Below are 13,349 nucleotides of genomic sequence, written 5' to 3'. Positions count from 1 at the left end.
TAACACCTGGAATTTGGTGGTCTCTCCTTGAATTGAACAGCATTCCAGGAGCTTATCTTTTCTGGAAAGATGCAGCTGGAGGAATTGAATGGTTCTTAATTTAAACTGTGAAGGATTAAGAGTTCGGGTGTAATACCAGGGGAGTTATCCAGGTTTTGCATTTACATAGAAACATCCTGGGTACATGGAACCAAGCAGGTATCTACAATTTATGTGCCTTTTCATCTAGTTCACAAGGTTGCACTGTGCTCTCCATAGTGTTTTCATAATGCAGACACTGGCTAACAGGTCTTGTTCTGGGAATGTTCCTCAGAGGTCATCAAGTGAGGTGTGTTTGATTTTGTCAGTGTTCATCAAGTGAGGTGTGAATTGACAGCCTGAGATGCCCTTGTCAGTTGTTTCCAATATTCACTGAGTAGATGGGGAAGTGACAATGACACTGTCGTTTCTGTACCTGGATGTATTTGAGAGCCCTAGCAGCTCTGTGCTCGACAAGGACCTCATGAATTTTATGGAAAGCTGTTTTAGTCTTCCTTCCATTAAAAAAAAAAACCAAAAAACTCTGCATTCACAGGTTTCAGAGTTTGAGAGGCAAACTTCCAATCCTTTCCTTTCTGGCCTCTTACAGTCCTGTAGCCTTCTCTGTTTTCTGTACTGGTATGGAAGTGGTGTCTGTGTCTGTCTGTGATCAGTGCCCAAAGCAAGGGATAGAAGCATTTCTCCCTGAGCAGAACTAGCCTTAGCTAGCTTGAAGGCCTTAGCTAGACTGAAGAATTTGCCTGCTGCAAGATTCTATTCAACATTGTATTTTTCACCCCCAAATATGGCACACTTACTCTCTGCCTGTGAATAAATTTCTTAAAATTACTTGTTTAAAGGTAGTTCAGCTCCTTTTGAGATCCTAAACTGCAGAGAAGAAAACATAATTTACCAGTTATATATTTTTATATTTACAGGCACAGCTATTGCATTGAAGTGGGAAATCATGTAAAGTTAACTTTTCAGCACATGGCCTTTGATTTGCAAGTATGTTTTTGATGAGTACCTCCCCTATGGAGACAGGCTGAGAAAGTTGGGACTGTTCAGTCTGGAGAAGAGAAGGTTATGTGGAAGTGTCTGAAGGGGCTGCAGGGGAGCTGGAGAGGGAGTCTTTGTTAGTAACTGGAGTAATAGGAAAAGGAGTAATGGGTACAAATTGAAAGAGGGGAAATTTAGGTTAGATATTAGGAAGAAATTTTTACTGTGAAGGTAGTTAGACACTGGCACATGTTGCCCAGGAAGGTTGTGGATGCCTCGACCCTGGCAGTGCTCAGAGCCAGGTTGGGTAAGGCCTTGAGTGGCCTCGTCTAGTGGGAGGTGTCCCTGCCCGGGGCAGAGGAGCTTGGGACTAGATCATCTTTAAGTCCACTCCAACTCCTTAACGTTTCATGAATCTACGATGTGAAAGAAATTTGACTTCACTTGGTGAAATTGCGAGGTCCAACAAAGTATGATTTTGAAAATTTATAAATGTATTAATTTTAAAGATTTAAACCAGTCATTTTCCCCTGACAAATACTATGATTCATGGCAACAGCAGAATTTATAGTTAAAAGGTGGTGTCTACATGGAACAGAAAAGCTGTGTTTGCAGCTATGAGACCAGTGAGGAATGACTTTAAAATGTTACTTGCAGATTTTTAACCTTTCCATTTTCATGATAGAGAGAGGACATAGTGGAAGGTTACTTGAGGGGTTTTATTCATGTTTGTTCCTTGAGATCATAGGGGTAACCACACAGTAACTGAATGGGCTGGCAGGCTGATCACTCTGTGTGGACAGGGGCCAATCTTAGCAGTTGCAGGAGAAAGTACAAAGCTCATTCACTGTGGGTCACAGAGGGATAGAATGGTATGGGTTGGAAGGGACCTTCACAGATCACACCTAGTGTTCCAGCATTTCACCTCCCTCATTGTAAAAAATGTCTTCCTTAGGTCTAATCTAAAACTGCCCTCTTTAAAACAGCAGTTTAAAAGTGTTGTCCGTAGTCCTGTCTTACAGACCTTGGTAAAAGGTCTCTCTCTGTCTTTCTTACAAGCCCCCTTTAAATACTGGAAGGCTGCAAGAAAATCTCCCTGGAGCCTTCGCTTCTCTCAGTTCAATAGCCTTGTCTCTCTCAGCCCATCTCCAGAGCAGAGGGGCTTCAGCCCTCAGAGCATCTCTGTGGCCTCCTCTGGGCTTGCCTCCAACAGATCCATGTTTGTCTTGTACTGTGGACCACAGGTGAGGTCTGAGAAGTGCAAACAGGAATAATCCCCCCTATACATGCTGTCTATGCTGTGGGATCAGCCCAGGACACAGGCTGTTTCTGGGATGTCAGCCCTCATGGCCAGGATATGTTCCCCCAATAAATGAGATGGAGAATTGATGATGACCAAAATGGAGAAGGCTGAGGTACTCAACAACATTTTCCCTCTCAGTTTTCACTTGTAATTGCTCTTCCCAAATCTCTGGAGTCCCTGAATCTCATGGTAAGGACAGGGGGAATGAAGCCCTGCCCACTGTAGGAGTAGATCAGGACCTAGACCATCTGAGGAACACGTACATACAGAAGTCCATGGGACCTGATGAAACATGTGTCAGGGTCCTCAGGGAACTGGCTGATGGTGAATCCTATCTCTCCTTAGTAATCTGTATTCATCAAAAAACATCCCGTGACTGGAGAAGCCAGTCATCAACACCAGCCATGAAGCCAGGTGTTAATCCACATTGATCATGGTTGTTTACACGTTAATGGATCTTATGGCTGAAAGAAGCCTTTGGATCATATGACACCCATATTTTACTGAGCACTAATTGATTTCCATTGTGAACCTTATACCTTCCACAAAGACAAGCTGGTTAACCATTGGAAATTTAAATGTGATATACTGCTTGTAGACCTTCTACCAGTGGAGGGTTTAAGAACTTGGACAAATATCTGTTAAGAAGGGTTTTGGCAGATCAAGGGGCAGGGAAGGATTTGAAGCTGTAAAGGCCATGCCAGCCCCCTCTGCTTGTTCTCTTAATACTTAGCATTCTTGTAAGAATGAAAGTCTCTAGTCCAACAGTATCTGTATGTGGTTTGTAAGCAATCCTTGTGCCAGTTTTGTGCTTGGTAGTCCAGACCTATCTTAGTAAGGAAGTGAACCAGTGTGGACTGCTGAGAACAGCATAGATCCAGATCTCTATGCCTAGATCTCCCTGGGATGTGCACAGACCAGCTAGGGGACCAAGGCAGTGCGCCCTGAGAAACATCTGCTGTCATAACTTTGCTCTGGACCGTCTGGTACTTCTAAGTCTCCACCATCCTCTGAAGTAAATGGTGGTGTGTGTCTGGTGGACATTTGACACATACAGGCTTTGCCAAGTGGTTTACAAGTTTGAGAAAACTGGATGCTCCTTATCTAGTTACTGCTTTTTGCATCTTCGGCGTCTCTTGTCAAGTCCTACATCAGTTAGTGCCCCAGGCTGGCTATTTTACATGAAAAACACTTAATTCATTTTGAACTTAGTCCTCCATTTTTGTTGGTGATCCTCAAGTTCTTCTGTTCCAAGATAATGTGCTCCTTTCCTCACAGTGACAATTTTTATTCTGTATATTTCCCCCCTCCTCTGTAATATAAACAGGCACTCTGCTTCAGTTCCACTCCATAAGAGCATTACTTTGTATCTAGTCTTTCTATATCTGTATGGTTTTAATTCTGCTGTGTGCTTTTAGAGATGTGACCAGCACTGGCTGCAGTGTGATAAAAAACCAGTACTGACTGATGCTGTGCTCTGTAATGTCTTCTGTCATGCTCTTCATAACTCTTTCAAATTTTATTTTCTGAGTGAATGCCTCTGTCAAGTGCTGCAGCCATCCTCACCTGTTAATATCTTTAACAATGTAAATTGCACACAAAGTTGTAATTAGTGTAGTCCTGTTTTTTGTTTGAAGACTTGGTGTGTAAGCGTGCCACCGCAGGTGAGGAGTCAGCGTGTCTTCTGCAGAGACAAACACATGTGCCCCATGGATCTGTTATGTTGTTATTCTATTCTCCATTGTGTCCCTGTTTTATCAGGATTAGAATTATTTTACAGGTCATGTAAATACAAGTGGGCTTGTCAGCATATTGCATTTCAGTGTTTTAAAAATGGCTCTCAGCCAGGTTTCTAAAGAATATAAAAGCTAATAAGGGAAATAGAAGTCAATAAAGAAAACTCTTTGTAAGCAGTAAGAAAAAGCAGTGACTCATACAATGGTTGCGGTTGGAAGGGCCCTCTGGAGGTCATCAAGCAGAGCTGGTTGCCCAGGACCATGTCCAGACAGCCTTTCAATATCTCCAAGCTGGAAGACTCTGAAACCTGTCTGGGCAACCTGTCACACTCACTGTAAAATGCTATTTGTTGATGTGCCAAGGGAACCTCTTGTATTTCAGTTTGTGCCTGTGGCATCAGATCCCGTCACTGGGCACCATTGAAAAGAGCCTGGATCCATCCTCTTTGCATGCTCCCATCCAGTATTTATATCCATTAATGAGCTCCCCTCTGAGCCGTCTCCAGACTGAGCAGTACCAGCACTCCTGGCCTTTCCTCACAGGAGAGATGTTCCAGTGCCTTTGTCATCTTCATGGCTCTTCTCTGCACTCCCCATTATGTCCATGTTTCTCGTGCACTGGGCACAGTTCTCCAGCTGTGGCCTCATCCTGCTGCACTGAGGGGATGGATCCCCTCCTGGCACTGTGGCCAGTGCAGCCCAGGTGCCCTGCCCTCGCTGCTGCCTCGGGTTCCACTCAGGGACTTTGACAAACTGCTCTGGGGCTGAGTCACCCCCAGCACGTCCTGATGCCTGGGGTTGTTCTTCCCCAGGGGCAGCAATTTGCACTTCCTGGTGAATTTTGCCAGAAAATGTAAGGGTACACCTCTTCTTCATTAAGGTCAGGCAGTCAAGGAGGTTCTCCTTGCAAAGGGGATAATAAGTAAATGGGGAAAGTGCTACAGAAAAAGAGAGACACTGTTAGGCTGTTAGTCAAGGGATAATGGCAACAAAGTCCTAGAGCAGACTTCCACTGACTGATGAGCCTTTAGGAAGCTGCAGGCATAGCTTTCAAGAGGTCTAAGCTGGGTTAGTGCAATCCCTGGGACACCGGGAGTTGCTGAAGGTGGTGGCTGTAGAAGGATGACTAAATGTTGTGTTTCTGTACTTTTTTGGTTCCCCATTGGTGCTCAGTGTATGATGAATGATTTCCAAAGGTCTAAGTAATGAAGCAACAAAATTAGATGATAATGTAGATATTATTTGGCGCAGCAGAACCTAAATCTGTCTCTTAGGATTGGGGAAGTGTGTTTCAAAACTGGATGACAATATGGCGGAATAAATTTATATGTAAAGTGCATAAAGAAAATAAACCTGCTAATGTAGCCACATCATTGCTAAAATTATCCCTTTCAGCTCAGGAAAGAAATCTTGGCATCTTTATACAGAGTTCTGTAAACCTGAGCTTAACAGTAGTGATTAAAATGGAAACTTTGATGTTAGATATTACAGGAAATGAATTAACAAAGCTGAAGTTCTGTGGCTCTCCTATGTTGTGAAGAGAGAATGGAGTTTCATATCGCTTAAGATGCAGTGACTAGTAGAACAAGAGGAATTCTGGAAAAAGTGATTAGGACAGTGAGAGGTGGAGAGATTTCCATCCGAGGAGGCATGTGAGAATTCTTTAGAGAAATGATATACAAAGGTAAAAGTGCTAGAGATTATCAACCACAACTGAGGAAAGGTAAAGCACAAAAGGGCTTAGAATTTATAGAAGATGCAGGCATGTGATGAAATTATGAAGCAACAGGCTTAAAACTAGCACAAAATATTTTGGGTGTTGGGTTTTTTTTCAGTTGAACATAAGCCCAGATGCCGCCAGGTGGGCAGGAGGCCAATGGTACCTGGCTTGTAGCAGCACCGGTGTGGGCGCAGCCCTAGGGCAGTGCCTGTGCCTGTGCTGGCCCTGCTGAGCCACCTCCAGTCCTGGGGGTAGCTCTGGGCCCCTCATGACAAGAAGGACCTGGAGGGGCTGGAGCGTGTCCAGGGAATGGAGCTGGGAAGGGTCTGGAGCCCCAGGTGGGGCTGAGGGAGCTGGAAAGGGGCTCAGCCTGGAGAAAAGGGGGCTCAGGGGGGACCTTGTGGCTCTGCACAGCTCCTGACAGGATAGGTGAAGGTCAAGCTCTGCTCTCAGGGAACAAGGACAGGAGGAAGGGGGCGGGTTCAAGTTGTTGGGAAATACTTCTTTACTGAAAGGGTTCCAAAGCCCCAACACAGGCTTCTCAAGGAAGTATCAGGGTCACCATTCCTGGAGGGAGGATAAAAGACATGTAGACATGACACTTGTAGACATGGCTTAGTGGTGGACTTGGAAGTGCTGGATGTATGTTGTATTTTATGATGAAGGTCTTTTCCAACCTAAATGATTCTGTACTTCTGTGATTAGACCATGTTCCCCTTCACTCTTAGGGCACTGCACTGCATTCAGTCAGTAAATTGAGGTGTAAGGGTGGAGAAGTGTCCCTGTGCTGACAGAAAAGCTGACCCACCAGGCTTCCCCGTGATGAGGCATGCTATCCACTGATCCTTTGAGCTCAGTCTCTAGCGGTGTCTCCTTCCCCACATCAGGTATGTGGAGCAGAAGGCCCCTATTTCAGTTGACACTCCTCCCCAAATTGCAAATCTTAAGTATCAGTGCAGTCTTTTCAGAAGGACGGGAGAAAGGCTTGGGTGAGGGAGGAGAGAGAATGCGAAACAGGACTGGGGGCACCGGCAGTGCCGTGTGCGCTGCATCCTACAGACCAGGGAGCTGCCTCGTTCCTCCTGCATGGCTGCAGTGCAGATCCCACCTGCACAAGGGTGCCGTGCTGAGGACTCTCCCCACTGAACCGGCCAGGGCGGCCGCCGAGGGGCAGTGCGGACCTGCCGGGACCGTGTCCATGCTGACCCCGGCTGCGTGAGCCGCTGTGTGTGCCGCTGTGTGTGCCGTGTGCGCTGTGTGCTGTGTGTGTGCTCTGTGTGCTCTGTGTGCTGTGTGTGCCGTGTGTGTGCCGTGTGTGTGCCGTGTGCGCTGTGTGCTGTGTGTGTGCTGTATGCCGTGTGTGCTCTGTGTGCTCTGCGTGTGTGCTGTGTGTGCTGTGTGCGCTGTGTGTGTGCTGTGTGTGCTGTGTGTGTGCTGTGTGTGTGCTGTGTGTGTGCTGTATGCCGTGTGTGCTCTGTGTCCTGTGTGTGCTCTGTGCACTGTGTGCGCTGTGTGTGTGCTGTGTGTGCTGTGTGTGCTGTGTGTGCTGTGTGCGCGCTGTGTGCTGTGTGTGCTGTGTGCTGTGTGTGCTGTGTGCGCTGTGTGCGCTGTGTGCGCTGTGTGTGCTGTGTGTGTGCTGTGTGCTGTGTGTGTGCTGTGTGTGCTGTGTGTGCTGTGTGCTCTGTGTGCTGCGTGTGTGCTGTGTGCTGCGTGTGTGCTGTGTGCGCTGTGTGTGTGCTGTATGCTGTGTGTGCTCTGTGTGCTGTGTGCTGCGTGTGTGCTGTGTGCGCTCTGTGTGCTGTGTGCTGTGTGCGTGCTGTGTGTGCTGTGTGTGCTGTGTGTGCTGTGTGTGCTCTGTGGGAGCTGTGGGAGCTGTGTGTGCTGTACTCTGTGTGCTCTGTCTGCTCTGTGTGTGCTCTGCGTGCTCTGTGTGTGCTCTGTGTGCTGTGTGCTGCGTGTGTGCTGTGTGCGCTCTGTGTGATGTGTGCTGTATGCGCGCTGTGTGTGTGTGCTGTGTGTGTGCTGTGTGTGCTGTGTGTGCTCTGTGGGAGCTGTGTGTGCTGTACTCTGTGTGCTCTGTGTGCGCTGTGCGTGCTCTGCGTGCTCTGTGTGTGCTCTGTGTGCTGTGTGCGCTGCCGCCTGGGGCTCCACTACAGAGCCGGGTCATTTCACAGACATGCTCTGGTTTAAGCTAGTGGCAAAGACAGAAGAGAGATGGACACTGCCTTTTGCCAACCAGCTTTTCTGGAAGTGCAGTTCTAGACCACAGGAAGCCTATGGAGAGGAAGGAATCAGTTTATTGCACATTAGATCAGTGAGAGTGAATTGAAAGAGCAGCAGGACAACAGGAGAAAAGCAGGCATGCAGAGGTGTGTAGGCTGACAATGTAATTTTAAGTGTTGATATCAAAACCAGATATTAGGATTAATCTCACATATAGCAAAATGCTTAAAACATATTCTGAAAACAGGAATGGAAGAATGATTGATGTGCTTAACTGGGGGAGGTGAATTATGACTCTGTGAAACTCTTCATGATCTTAAAGATGCTGAAATGCTTTGGGCACAGTCTCCAAAAGCAGTGGCTGTCTCCTTGGCAACAGGAAGGCATCTCTCTGTTACCATGGCAACGGACTGGAGGGGTGCTCAAGGAGGGCTTGTGCAGAGCTCCCAGCTCGTTGTTGCTCCTCCCTGAAGCAGAGGCTGTGGGCACATTCAGGTGCTCTGATCCTGCAGCTGACAAGGAGGAGTGAACTGGAATAGTGTGGTACTATTCCCTGCTCCCTGTGTAAAACAGATTAATTGTTCAGTGTTGTTTCATCTGGGGAGTTCCTTCCTAATTGCCAGCATTAAAGAGTTCTTTGCAGCTCTCCATAAGGAGAGTAGGATTTTTGCTATCCAGAGAGGCATCAGAGAGCGTTTGATGTTGATTCTTTCAAAGGCGTGGACAGACAGATCTGAAAAAACAGGAAACGTATATGCAAAGAGTCTGCATCTCAGCAGCCCTTTCTGGTGTCTAAAAGAAGAATTGTGCAGAGACACTGACAGGCCTATCTGCACTAGATCCACCACATAAGAACTGCTAATAAAGTAAGCAAATTATGTATAATAGGCACCACTTCTTCTAAACCCACTGTGATTCTTTTCTAAGGGAGCCAACTCATATTTGGCACCAGAAGTAGGATTGAAGCATGGTTTGATGTTTTTATCTTTTTTAAATATGAGGCATGGGATGCAGAAGCATTAATGGAACCGTGTTAATTTCAAAGTGATCAACTGAGAAAATTATTTTAGAAGCAGCATTTTGAATGCATTTCTATGTATTGTGCGTAGGTATTACTAAGCAGTGTTTAGTTTTATTCATCAACAGCCTGCTTTTCATTCCAGTAGCTTCTTTCTAGTCCTGCATTAAAGGATAGCAAAACAGAAATGCATTACTTACCTTCATTAGCATGCTGTTTTGCCCGTAATACATACCTTTTAAGGCAAAAAACACTTTCAATCACTGCTGCTTGACTAGCATATATGTTTGCAGGTAAAGGCACACCAGGTGTTTTGTCCTTGCCTTGTCTCAGCTCCAGTCTCCAGGTTGTGGTTCCTCATACGAATTCACTACATGAATTGATTGGGCAAGTTGACTGAGTTACTTGTCATGCTTAAGTCTTTCCTGAGTAGAATCATAAAAGATTGGTTGAAGTTTAAAAGGACCTCTTGAGATCGTGTGTTCCAACTTCCCATCTCAGAGCTGGGTCAGCTTGAGCAATTTGCTGAGTATGAAGTTCAGTGAACTTCTGAATATCTGTAGTGATGGAGTGAACTTGCTCTTTGGGCAACCTTTTCTAAATAAAAACCTGTTCACCTGTTGTGTATGTCCATCTGGTTCAAACATTCCCTAATCTTGTCTTCCTTCAGTGATGGCAAGTCTTCCTTGCTCCAGACTTCCTTACTGGTCTTAGGAGCCTGGAATTCCTGACAGCCAATTTTGCCAATAAAGAAAGATGCAAAGAAGGCATTCAGTACTTCAACTTTTTCTGTGTTCATTCTCAGCATATCCCCTCCTCACTCAGTAAGCCTACATTCTCACATATCTGTCTTTTACTGCTGAGATATTTGTAAAAACCTTTGTGTCCACCCTTCATGTTCCTCACTAGATTCAACTCCAGGTGGGCTTTTGTTATCCTGACAGCATCCCTGCACACTTGGACACTGTCTCTGTATTCCTTCTGGGTCATCTGGCCCTGCTTCTGCCTCTTGTAATGCTTCAGCTCAGTCAGGAGCTCCTTGTTCATGCATGTAGGCTTCCTGTGCTTTTGATTCATTTCCTGCCTGTGGGATGAACCAGTCTTGAATTTGGAGGAGGTAGCCTTTGAAAATCAACCAGATCTCCTGGAACTCTCTTCTTTCCAATTAATTGATTGTTTTCTATCCTGGTCCATCCTCTCATGTTCCTGAAATATCATCTCATGGTCTAGCCAAGGCTGCTCTGACCTTCACATTCCTGACCAGTTCTTCCATGCCCAGCAGAGCACCTCTCTTTGCTCCTCAGTTGTCCAGGTTAGGAGTTTATCATCAGTGTGACCCAGAAGCCTCATGGGTTGCTTGTGCTATGCTCTGTTATCCCCTCAGCAGATACTGGGGTGGTTGAAGTCTTCCATGAAGACCAGAGACTGTGGACATGGGGATTTTTCCTGCTGTCTGTGGACATGGGGATTTGTACTGCTGTCTATGTTCTCACTACTTCTTCCTCAGCAGGAGTTCTGCAGCAGACACCTACCATGGTGCTACGTATTGGTCCACCTGATAACTCTGATCCTAACTCTGGTCTGTGAGCTCTCAGCTCATGCTCTGTCCATCCCAAGATGGAGCTCTGTGTGCTCCAGCCACACACTTGGCTGAAGGGCAGCTCCTCCTCCTCCTCACCCCCCAGCCTGCCCTTCCTAAAGAGTCCTAAAGGCTCCAGCCAGCACAACACTCCCGTCCTGTGAGTTGTCAGTTACCTTGGAATTCAGTGCATGTTCAGGCTAAAAAGGGACCAGAGAGAGCATCACTAACAGCATGGATGTTTGTAAGCTTTCTGTAGGAGGGAGAGGTGGGCTGTCAGTCTGGGAGCAGATACGGCACTGTTGCTGTAAGAATCAGGAGAATATGTCACGGCTTCATCAGTCTGAAGATGGTGGCTGAGGGCCTTCTGTCCTCCAGCCATAGGCAAATGGCAGAAAAAGCATTTCACATGTTCCTGCTCTCTCAGATGCTTTGCTACAGGGAGACTGCAACAAGATCAGGAGCTGAAATATTAACTATTGGAGTTACATGTGGTCCATTCTTCACCAGCTGCCAGACAGAACAGTAATTTTCTGAGCGTGTTCTTCAGGGCTTTGTCTGGTTTGAAATGTCAGAGACCTGTTGTTTCTGCAGGCAGGCAAGAGGGTTCACAGCACTGGTCTTTTGGTAGACAAATGGAGTTGAAGTGTAAGGAAAGATCATAAGCCTTACAATAAGGCTATAACTGGAGAGGGATCTAGGTCTGCAACTGATTTTGATTAAATAATTTCTTACAAGGAGCTGTGATTGTTGACTCCTTGCAGTGCTGTGGAAGAGAAAAGGCATCCTGGGGTTGTGTGGCAAAGTGGATGCAAGGCAGGGTAAAATCAGCAAATGCATAAGGCTGATGGGATGCAAAGGGATGCAGAATTGGGCCCTTATCTGTATGCAGTATCTGCACTGTATATAGACAGTTTCAGAGCAAATTTTTGCCTGTGGCATTCCAAGAGGATTTAATCAGAGTGAAAAAAAAGTATTTGCCAAGTTCAGAAGCGACAGAATTGCGGTTTTGTGATGTGCAACAGCAGGAGCTTGAACTGGGGAGAGGAAGGATTGACTTGAATAGAAGGAGGTGGAGAAACAGAAGATAAGAAAAAATGAGTAACTGTCAAAACAAAATCAGCCAAGTGGAAGAGTTGCTAAAGATGCAGCAGAAAAGGAGTTAGTTATGTGATAGACAGAAGAACCTTTTCTGAAGAACAGAAATAAGACAAGCTTTTTTGTGTTGGAATATTTCTTAGCTGCCTTAGCTCCAATAATTAATTATTGGAATACAATAATAAGTATTGGAATATTAGTGATTAACTTTCCACTACATAAACTTTTCACTAATTTTTTAGGTTTGTTTTATGCTTGTTTAGATCACTGAATACCCTACTGGAGATTAATGTCCAAGATCTGAACTAAAAGGATTTAAAAAATACTGTTTTAATTTTCATGGTACCTCAGACTTACAATAATAATTTAGAAAGCCTTTCTCTCTATAATCTTAGCAGAAATTTATGTATTATTATATGGCATAATATTTATAATTAGCATTTGGTGTTGCTGTATCATAGGTATATATACCAGCTTGGCTGTGTATTTGATACATGTATCAGAACACTAAGGAATCTCTCTGAAGAAGGAAGCATAGTTATTTCCCAAGAGACAAGAAGGTAGTTGAAATCCCCCACAAGTGCGTTATTTCTATGGTTTCAAGTTGCAGGCTGGGTATAAATTGATCTGAAAACAGGTGTCGAGGATGGGTGCACAGGGTAGGAATTTGATGGCTGTTCCAAACAAGTGTGGCCAGACAGCTGGCATGCCTGTCGGGATGACTGGTGTTCTCTATTCCACTGTGCTCCTTCTATTTCCATCCGTTAACTTCATCTGCAAACTGTCAAGGTCAGAGACGACATTGTTCTTAGCTGTACCTCCTCATAGTCTCAGGCACCAGAAACTACTGAGTCCCAAGAATGGGAAGGATTGTGGCATGTGACAGAGAATGTGACACAAAGTAAAACACTCAGCTCTTCTCCCTCTGACAGTTCATGGCCATGCAGAAACACGCCCCTCTCATGGAAGTTCTCCAAAGCAAACCCTGTTTTGAAAAGCACTGAATGCCAGAATGATTCAACTGGCATTTCTTCTGCACATTTTGAAGATGATTTAACAAGTAACTTGTGGCATCACTGGTGTGCCTTGTTGCTCAGAGGTGCTTCCTCCCGGTGCGTTGCTGTGCCCTGTGTGCTGGTGAGCCCAGGCCAAAGGCAGGTTGTGGCTCTGAGCTGGGAGCTGCCAGCCTGCTGTGCCTGTGCTCTGCTGAGGGAGAGGAGCAGACAAACCACTGTGTTGTGCTGTAGCCAGACCGTTTCCATTCCATTCCAGACCGTTTCCACTTCTGCAATACTCAGTTGCTCAGATGAGCCTTAGTCAAAAGCCCATTGTCCAGCTGGAGCCCAAGTGCTGTAATAATGTCTCTGTGCCATGAGCTGCTGCGATTTCATACATATATTTATGTACGGGGTGAATCGGCGCTGAAAGGATTAGCAAACCATCCTACCTGCTCTACAGACATAGCACAGTTCTTCCACCTCAGGATTTATCTTCCACCACCTTGATTTTTTCCAGCTTAAATCTCCTGTCTACCATTTTAGGCGAAGTTGAGTTTTTTATCCTCTCTCCTGATTGGCTATGACACTTTTCCAAAATCTTCTTGTGTGATGATTTAATCTACAAATATTTTGCTTCTCTCATTTAGATCTTTGAAG

General features: G+C 45.6%; 1 protein-coding gene across 3 annotated transcripts in view; it reads left to right on the top strand.

The window, feature by feature from the left end:
- SMARCD3 (SWI/SNF related, matrix associated, actin dependent regulator of chromatin, subfamily d, member 3) overlaps positions 1-13,349 on the top strand; it is an 84,833-nt gene that overhangs the window by 10,581 nt on the left and 60,903 nt on the right. The window lies entirely within an intron of this gene.

The sequence above is a fragment of the Vidua macroura genome, chromosome 1 (assembly GCF_024509145.1).
Source record: "Vidua macroura isolate BioBank_ID:100142 chromosome 1, ASM2450914v1, whole genome shotgun sequence".
Taxonomy (NCBI): Eukaryota; Metazoa; Chordata; class Aves; order Passeriformes; family Viduidae; genus Vidua; species Vidua macroura.
Note: the sequence above shows the minus strand (reverse complement) of the source record. Positions and strands in the feature narration are given on the sequence as shown.